Raw genomic sequence first — 10,258 nt, 5'->3', positions numbered from 1 at the left:
TGAACAGTTGGATCAACTTAAAAAAATTACTTCAATTGGTAACACCTAAACATGTTAAGTTCTCTCAACTTAAATAATTACGTTTTGTCAACTTACTTTCAATGGGTCAATCACACTTATATTAATTGAGTTCATTGAGTTAATTGAGAAAATTGAGTTCATTCAACGTAATTTCATTTCATTCCTACTTAAATGTATTAGTTTTTCCCACAGTTGGATCAACTTAAAAAAATTACTTCAATTGGTAACACCTAAACATGTTAAGTTCTCTCAACTTAAATTATTCCATTTTATCAATCACACTTATATTGAGTTCATTCAACCCTATCATTTACATTAGTCTAACTGAATTTCATTCCATTCCAACTTAAATGTTTTAGTTTTTCCTACAGTTGGATTAACTTAAAAAAAATACTTCAAGTGGTAACACCTAAACATGTTAAGTTCTCTCAACTTAAATTATTCCATTTTATCAATCACACTTATATTAATTGAGTTCATTCAACCCTATCATTTACATTAGTCTAACTGAATTTCATTCCATTCCAACTTAAATGTTTTAGTTTTTCCTACAGTTGGATAAACTTTAAAAAATTACTCCAATTGGTAACACCTAAACATGTTAAGTTCTCTCAACTTAAATTATTCCATTTTATCAATCACACTTATTTTAATTGAGTTCATTCAACCCTATCATTTACATTAGTCTAACTGAATTTCATTCCATTCCAACTTAAATGTTTTAGTTTTTCCTACAGTTGGATAAACTTTAAAAAATTACTTCAATTGGTAACACCTAAACATGTTAAGTTCTCTCAACTTAAATTATTCCATTTTATCAATCACACTTATATTAATTGAGTTCATTCAACCCTATCATTTACATTAGTCTAACTGAATTTCATTCCATTCCAACTTAAATGTTTTAGTTTTTCCTACAGTTGGATAAACTTTAAAAAATTACTCCAATTGGTAACACCTAAACATGTTAAGTTCTCTCAACTTAAATTATTCCATTTTATCAATCACACTTATTTTAATTGAGTTCATTCAACCCTATCATTTACATTAGTCTAACTGAATTTCATTCCATTCCAACTTAAATGTTTTAGTTTTTCCTACAGTTGGATAAACTTTAAAAAATTACTCCAAATGGTAACACCTAAACACGTTAAGTTCTCTCAACTTAAATTATCCCATTTTATCAATCACACTTATATTAATTGAGTTCATTCAACCCTATTATTTACATTAGTCTAACTGAATTTCATTCCATTCCAACTTAAATGTTTTAGTTTTTGGATCAGTTGGATCAACTTAAAAAAAATACTTCAATTGGTAACCCTTAAAAAAAGTACGTTTTCTCAACTTAAATAACTACATTCTATCAACTTAATTTCCATCACACAAGACTCAAATAGCTTTAGAAATATTTATTAACAATTCATTTTATTAAATTTAATTTCCCTTTTTTACAAACTTTGAGAAATCATTACAAACTGTTCATATTTGTTGTGCAAATGAAACTTCCTGACACACTTAACATCCATTTCATTAACAGTCTTTTTGAAAAGTTGTCATTGCCTTTCAGGATTATGCTAAAAACTGAGCCACTAATCTATCTTTAAAAATAAATATAAACAGTGGTTATGCGAATAAATTAGCCACATAAATAAAAAGGGATACTTCACAAAAGGGAAAGTTCACCAACAAATGGTTCAAGTTGTTCCAAACCTGTATTTGTTTCTTCCTTCTGCTGAACACATAGGATGATGTGTTGAAGAATGTTGGTAACCAGACAGCTGACGGTACCCATTGACCTCCATAGCAGGAAAAAAAAATACTCTGGAAGTCAATGGGTACCGTCAACTGTCTGGTTACCAACATTCTTAAACACATCTTTTGTGTTTAGCAGAAGAAAGAAACTCATACATGTTTGGAACAACATGAACCATTTTTGGATGAACTATATCCCTTTAATATATTCTATGGAACCATTTCTACCGAGTGTATTGTGATAAGTGCTTTAGAATAGCTTACAGGCAATGCTATAAACCATGTTAAAAAATCTAATTAAAAAATAAACAGATCATGGAAAATGTTTAACAGCAATGGGTGATTACCCTTTCACCAATCAACTATAGATTCAAACATACAACTAGATACTAGACAAATATATGAAACAAATGGATAATCTTACAAACATAAGAAAACAAATTAAACTAAACTAGAGACATTCTTTCAAACACAGACTAGACATAAGCACATTCAAACATTACTTCAAGTTCACTGTAGTCTACTGAAAAGACTGCTTGACATCTTGTGCTAATGAAGCTGTAAGAGCACTTTCTGGAATGCCGTGAATATAAGCTCACCCAGCTCACCCTCGCAATCATCTCGTAGGTTATCCTAAAGTAGTGCACATAAAAATAAATTTAAAAAACATTAAAAAAAAAAAAAACATTTTGCTACCACAAATGTAAAATTTTCTGAAAAATAAATCAAAATAGAATGTGGCCTTTCAACTCACAAGGTATTCCTTGATAAGGTCTTGATTTCCCCCAGGAAAAGGATGAGCCGGCGTTCTGACATGGAATCCGGAAGCTCTGTGCTGAGTTTACTACATGAACAGCATAGGAGACTGCAAAGAAGAAAAGAAACTGTTGAATAAAGTCATTATTTTATTAAAATAAACGTTTAGTTCACTTCAGAATTCAATTTCCTGATAATTTAGTCACCCCAAGATGTTCATGTCTTTTCTTTTTTTTTTGTCGAAAAGAAATTAAGGTTTTTGAGGAAAACATTCCAGGATTTTTCTCGATATAGTGGACTTCAATGGTTACCAATGGGTTAAAGGTCAAAATTGCAGTTTCAGTGCAGCTTCAAAGAGCTCTACACGATCCTTGACGGGGAATAAAGGTCTAATTGAGCCAAACCATCGGTATACGTTTTAACCACAAATGCTTGTTTTGCACTAGCTCTTTGTCTTCTCACATTATGTTATAGCACTGTAAAGGTCATGCGTGACATAGGTGGAAGTACCGATCCAGTGTTTGCGAAACGGTAGTGCAAAGACTAAGTCAAATCCCCTGTCACCTAAAAAAAGAGGGTAAAACATCGCAAATTTCTTTAAAAGACAGATTGTTTCGTTAGATAAGACCCTTATTCCTTGTCTGGGAGCCATTTGAAGCTGCACTGACACTGCAGTTTGGATCGTCAACCTGTTGATCCCAGTGAAGTCCACTATATGGAGAAAAATTTGGCATGCTTTAAAAAAAAAAACTTTAATTTCCTTTCGGCTGAAGTTACAAAGACATAAAGATCTTGGACGACATGGGGGTGAGTAAATTATCAAGAAATTAATTCTAAAGTGTACTCTTTAAAAATGCATCTGAATCAGTCATTGCTGGCATTTATAATTTAGTCCGATAATAAAACATGCGTCAACAAATCATTTATTAGCTTTATACCCTAATACATTTAATCATTCTTGATTAAAGGGATAGTTTTGTTAAATTTACAGGCCATCCAAGATGCATAAAAGGTGACTTTTTTCTTCAGTATATCAGTAAAGATTTTTTTAGCTGAAACCGCATTCCTCTGTGATTCATATAAATGCAAGTCAATGGCTACCGTCACTTTGAGAGTAAAAACAAAATAAAAAAAACATGTGAAAAAAAAAAAAAAAACATGCAGACAAAAAAAAAAAAATACCCGGGGCTACTGACATCACATCGAGTCTTATAAAGTGAAACGATCACTCTATGCAAGAAACTGAGCATTATTAACATGCAACATTGCCATGAACGTACTTAGGACTGTTTGCTGAGGCTGTTGATTACAGGTAATAATAGATTCAGTTCCCTTTCGGGGAACTCGAGCTGCGTCGAAACGCTGTGAGAACGCCTCTGCGTTAATGCGTCGTGAAGCGCCTGTAGAACCATTCCATCGGAAAAAAGATCGATCGTCGGCGTGATGACGTCATCGACCGGAAGCTATAAAACGTCCGTGAAAACAAACAGGAACTAGCTTCTGTGCCTTCAGTAAGCGATCTGTGTGAACCTGTCTGTCTATTTGGTGTTTTTGTCTGTCTATTGAAAGAGTTTTTCCACCCTTTGTTAAATATTCCATATATATTTCACAAAAAAGAGAAAATAAAATAGATAGAGAAATGGCGAGCGAAAGCAGTAACTTTAAGAGGTGTGTTCATCCCTGCCCACGCTACATCACGAGTGGGGATACACACTCTCTTTGTGTTGCCTGCTTGGGAGCGCAGCATGCCCAGGCAGCCCTCGAGGGGGCTGCTTGCGAGCACTGTGAGCGTATGCCACTGAGAACGCTGCGCTCCCGCCGGGCACTCTTCGAGGAGGGTGCCTCGGCTCGTGTTCCCCGCGGCTCTGGTCCCGCTGCTGCCGAGGCAGAGCGGAGGCTGCAGTCGTGGGGTTCACAATTGGATGTTGCGGAGGGGTTTGAGACGGGCGCTGCCTTATCTCTGCCCTCACCCGCTCCATCCAGCGGTTCTTCTCGGGGCTTGGAAGCACGCATTGCGGTTTCTTCCCCCCCGAGAGAGCCGCCGGTGCTCCAACTATCCAGCTCCGAGGAGGTGGACGTTGAGAGCATCGCGACTGAAGATTCGCCACTTCAGTCCCCTGCGAGTGATGAGCTCGTTGAGGTTCTAACGCGAGCCGTGGCCAGATTAAACATCGACTGGCCCGTAGAAAGATCTGAGGCAGGAAAAAGACGTTCTAGTAAATTAGACGAAAGATTCCTGCCCGCTCGCGCTTCAGAACCTCAGCGGCGGGGCCTGCCATTCTTTCATGATTTGCACACCGAGGTGGCAACATCATGGAGGAGACCGGCATCTTACCGTGTGTTCAGCCCTCAGACTACGGTCTATAGTAACATCATTGGGCTGAAACACTACGGTTATGGGGCGATGCCAAAGGTAGAAGAGACGCTTGCGAGCCATCTCTCGCCTTCCTCGGCATCGTCCCTAAAGGCCCCGACTTTGCCCACCAGACCATTGAAAACAACGTCGGCGCTGGTGGGCAAAGCGTACTCGGCGGCAGGTCAGGCTGCTGCATGCCTTCACACCATGGCAATTATGCAGGCTTATCAGGCTGACCTGCTTAGGGACCTAGATGGACGCGATGAAGTGGGGGGTGATGTCATAAATGAGCTTAGAACAGCAGCTGATATAACTCTCCGGGCCACCAAAGAGACGGCCAGATGTGTTGGCCGCTCGATGGCAGCATTGGTGGCTACGGAGAGACATTTATGGCTCAACCCCACCGAAATCAAAGAGAGGGAGAAGAGCTTTCTGCTCGACGCGCCGCTGTCTCCTGGTGGCCTCTTCGGTGACGCAGTACACACTGTCACCGAGAGGTTCCAGGAGTCAAAGAAACAAGCTGCGGCGCTGAAGCAGTTTCTCCCTCTCCGAGTCCAGGTCCCTGGGGCTGCCGCTGACATCAGGCAGCCCAAGCCGAGTACGAGCTCAGCTCACAGGGCACAACAAAAGCAGAGCGTCGCCGCTCGGGCTCCCCCTCAGCGCGGGGACCAGGGGCGGCGCTCTCAGACGAAGCCTTCGAGGGGCAGGGCTGATCTGCGGACAGTCCTGATCGCCAAGAAGGCTTCGTCGAAGCGTTCCTGACGCCAGAAGCGTCAGGACGCTGAGGGTGGTTCCCCCCGTGGGGAAACGGTGCTTACCCCTGCCTACGGTACCCGTTTCCCTACGGCACCCTCGGGGGGCCGCGCTGCCAACCCTGCCGCAATGCCGGGGTGCAGTCGGTCTCCGCGGGCCACCCGAGGGTGGTCCGCACCCCCTTCGGGGGGTCCCCGAGCAGTCAAGTCAGTTGTTCCCTGCCGGTCCGCCGCTTCAGGGCACTGTGCTTGTTGCTCAAAATACACCAGAGGCCAGCCTCGAGAGGCTGGTTCCCTTAGTAGATTTTCTAGACGAATGGAAACGTCTATCAAATATATCTCAGTGGGTCCTGCAGATAGTAGAAAAGGGGTATGCCATTCAATTCAGAAGTCGGCCACCTCCTTTCTGCGGTGTCCTACCTACAGTGGTGGGCCCGGAGCAGGCTCTGGTAATGGCACAGGAAGTAGAGACACTCCTGCAAAAAGGGGCTATAGAGAGGGTTTCCCCTCCCAGCAGGGAGTCTGGCTTTTACAGCCGTTACTTCATCGTGCCGAAGAAGGATGGGGGCTTACGCCCGATATTAGATCTGCGGCTATTGAATCGCTCGGTGGCCAAGCTCAAATTCAAGATGCTTACACTCAGACAGATTGTAGCGCAGGTCAGATCGGAGGATTGGTTTGTCACCATAGACCTCAAAGATGCGTATTTTCATGTCTCCATCCGTCCACATCACAGGAAGTTCCTGAGGTTTGCCTTCGGGGGAGAGGCATACCAATATCGTGTACTTCCCTTCGGTCTAGCACTGTCACCCCGCACGTTCACCAAGTGTGTGGATGCAGCTCTGGCGCCGCTGCGTCTTCAGGGCATCCGCATACTGAACTACATCGACGACTGGCTGATTCTAGCGAATACAGAGCAGATGGCGGTTCAGCATCGAGATGCTGTTCTCGCCCATATGTCGAAGCTGGGGTTGAGGCTGAACGCCAAGAAGAGTGTGCTTTCTCCGGCTCAGAGAACCACTTTTCTAGGTGTGAACTGGGACTCGATAATTATGCGGGCGCAATTATCGCCAACACGCATAGCGTCGATCCTGGCAGCCGCCAAAGAACAGAAGCTAGGCCGAGCCGTCACTGTGAAACAGTTCCAGAAACTGTTAGGTCTCATGGCAGCAGCATCCAACGTGATACCTCTTGGCCTACTGTACATGAGGCCACTGCAGTGGTGGCTCAAAACACAAGGGTTCTCCCCGAGGGGAAATCCGCTCCGCACGATCAAAGTCACGCGGCGATGCCTACGTGCTCTGGTCATGTGGAAAAACCCGGGGTTTTTATCTCAGGGTCCCGTGTTGGGGGCTCATGTTCGTCGCGTAACGCTAACGACAGACGCCTCCCTCACGGGCTGGGGGGCGACCATGAGTGGTCGCTCATCCCAGGGTCTATGGCAGGAACATCAGCGGCACTGGCACATAAATCGGCTAGAGATGCTCGCAGTGTTTCTTGCATTGAAACAGTTCCTGCCCGACCTCAGGGGCCACCACGTACTAGTCAGAACAGACAACACGTCCGTGGTGGCCTATATAAATCACCAGGGGGGTCTGAGGTCTCGTCCGTTGGACAAATTGGCACATCGGATCCTCCTGTGGGCCCAAGGGAAATTGCTGTCAATCAAGGCAGTATATATCCCGGGGGCCCTAAACCAGGAAGCAGACAACCTGTCGAGACAGGGGCCGAGGCCCGGGGAATGGAGACTCCACCCAGAGGTGGTGGAGCTCCTATGGAAGGTTTATGGGAAAGCAGAGATAGACCTGTTCGCTTCGGCGGAGAACTCTCACTGCCCGCGGTGGTTTTCTCTGACCCACCCGGCTCCGCTGGGGCTGGATGCCATGGTACAGGAGTGGCCGAGGCTGCCTCTGTACGCCTTCCCCCCGATTGTTCTGCTTCCAGGAGTTCTGGAGAGGGTACGCCGGGACGGGGCCCAGGTACTCCTAGTGGCCCCGAACTGGCCGACCCGAGTGTGGTTTTCGGACCTGATATCTCTCCTGGAAGGCTCTCCGATGGAGATTCCGACCAGGAGGGATCTACTCTCTCAGGCGGGCGGGAGATTCCTGCACCCACGCCCGGAGATGTGGAAACTGTGGGCCTGGCCTCTGAGGGGGCTAGGCTCATAGAGGAGGGTCTCTCGGCCGAGGTCGTAGAGACCATCCTACACTCCAGAGCTCCGTCCACGAGGAAGCTGTACGCTTTGAAATGGAGACTTTTCTCAGCTTGGTGCAGAGAACGCCAGTGGGATCCAGTTAACTGCCCGGTTGGTACAGTGCTGGAGTTCCTGCAGGAAAGGTTCTCTGCAGGGTTGACCCCCTCCACACTTAAGGTGTACGTGGCGGCCTTGGGCGCTGTCCACGTCCCTTGCAGTGGAGTGTCTTTGGGAAGACACCCTCTAATTACACGCTTCCTTCGTGGCACATTAAGGTTGAGGCCAGTTATGCACTCGAGGGTCCCGGCATGGGACTTGGCCATTGTTTTGAGGGGCTTGTCCGGACCTCCGTTCGAACCTTTGGAGGAGGTTTCGGATAAGTTCCTCACCCTGAAAACTATTTTCCTTTTGGCCATTTCATCCCTTAAAAGGATAGGAGATATTCAGTCCCTGTCAGTAGGGCCCTCATGTCTAGAGTTCGCGCCTGGGATGGTGAAAGCATTTCTGCATCCCAGGCCGGGTTATGTCCCCAAGGTTCCTACGAGCCCACGGGGCCCCATCACTCTACAAGCCTTCTGTCCTCCTCCATTCTTGACGTCAGACCAGGAAAGATTAAATCTGCTGTGTCCGGTGAGGGCACTGGATACTTATGTCCACAGAGCTGCCCTGTGGAGAAAAACTGAACAATTGTTTGTTTGCTTCGGACCCCCTAAGAAGGGGGCTCCTGTATCCAAGCAGAGGATGAGCAAGTGGGTGGCCGAGGCCATTTCACTTGCTTATGAAGCTGCCGGGCAGCCATCTCCTTTGGCTGTCCGGGCACATTCTACCAGGGGTATGGCTGCTTCTAAAGCACTTTTGTCGGGGGCTTCCCTCCATGATATATGTAACGCGGCCGGATGGTCGTCTCCTTCTACCTTCGTCAGGTTCTACGAGCTAGACCTGGCATCTACAGTAGGGGCACAGGTTCTCTCGTAACCGTGTGCGCTTCGGTTTCACACATACGAGACACTTGGTCCTATGGCGATGTGGGTATAAGCGTTCTCACAGCGTTTCGACGCAGCTCGAGTTCCCCGAAAGGGAACGTCTCAGGTTACGTATGTAACCCTAGTTCCCTGAGGGAACGAGACGCTGCGTCGCTCTGCCATACTCCCGGCGTGTCCGTGATCACTTACTTCAGGCTTTATCAGAAGTTAGTTCCTGTTTGTTTTCACGGACGTTTTATAGCTTCCGGTCGATGACGTCATCACGCCGACGATCGATCTTTTTTCCGATGGAATGGTTCTACAGGCGCTTCACGACGCATTAACGCAGAGGCGTTCTCACAGCGTTTCGACGCAGCGTCTCGTTCCCTCAGGGAACTAGGGTTACATACGTAACCTGAGACGTTTCCTCCATAGGCCGATCATTTTGCTTTATAAAACCTCAAAGAATCGCCAGGACCCACAGGTATTATTTTTGGTTTGCCTGTATGCATTTTTTAAAAAAATTCTTTTTGACTTGCATTATATCAACATGGACCACAGTTTCAGCTAAAAAACAACAACAACATATTAACTGTTCTACTGAAAGAAAGAAAAAAGTCACCTACATATTTTGGATAGGCTGAGGGTGGGTAAATTAACAGCATTTTTTATTTTATGACTGAACTATCCCTTTTAAATTGTCCGTTTTGTTTGTGTGGTGATGACATTTCGAATTTCTATGCTATAAACAAGTATTTAGCAATTAAATGTTACTGAGACTAAAATAAGATTGTGCAGTTTATATTAATGTAACACACAGACGTACCAGTTATAAGATTTTAAAAATTGCAGCAGTCTTCTCACGGGTTGCTCCTCCTTTTGAATGGATTACTCTGATTAGTTGATTCATGCCCATACGGAAATGTAATATATGTCTATATATGAAATATCAATATATGCGATATATGTGATATATAAAGTACAAACATATATGAAACATATTAGAAATTGGAACAATTCCATATATTGACATATATATGTATCCCATATATTATATATGTTAATGTATGTATAAAACATATTTTGACATATAGGTCTTATATATGAAATATCCTAATATGCTCATATAGAGTAAAAACATAAATGCACATATATGCACAGCATCAGAAATTCCATATATTGACATATATCTTTAGTCCACATATTATATATGTTTAAATTATATATGTGACAAATCATTATCACTGTCAAATGCTGTAGAGTCTTAAAATCTATACTATGTATAAAACAAATGACATTTAAAATATAAAATATTTATAATGTTACTTATTGTCAGGTGAGGCAAGAGATGAAGGACTCAAGGGTGCAGAGGTTAATGGGCTTTTTATTAGACTTCAAAAATAAACAATCGAAACAATCAAACCCCTTCATGCTTGTAACTGGCTCGTCTTAGTTTTTTATA

At 44.0% G+C, this 10,258-nt stretch overlaps 1 long non-coding RNA gene across 1 annotated transcript; it reads right to left on the bottom strand.

Annotated features, from left to right (window-relative positions):
* Positions 1-2,194: 2,194 nt before the first annotated feature.
* LOC137053938 (uncharacterized) lies at positions 2,195-9,707 on the bottom strand. Its single transcript, XR_010899956.1, has 3 exons — positions 9,623-9,707; positions 2,531-2,641; positions 2,195-2,409 (listed from the first exon to the last, which is right to left on the bottom strand). It is a non-coding gene; the product is annotated as an uncharacterized lncRNA (long non-coding RNA).
* Positions 9,708-10,258: the final 551 nt, after the last annotated feature.

The sequence above is a fragment of the Pseudorasbora parva genome, chromosome 2 (genome assembly GCF_024679245.1).
Source record: "Pseudorasbora parva isolate DD20220531a chromosome 2, ASM2467924v1, whole genome shotgun sequence".
NCBI classification, from domain to species: domain Eukaryota; kingdom Metazoa; phylum Chordata; class Actinopteri; order Cypriniformes; family Gobionidae; genus Pseudorasbora; species Pseudorasbora parva.
The sequence above is the reverse complement of the archived record's forward strand: the minus strand, read 5'-3'. Positions and strand labels throughout refer to the sequence as shown.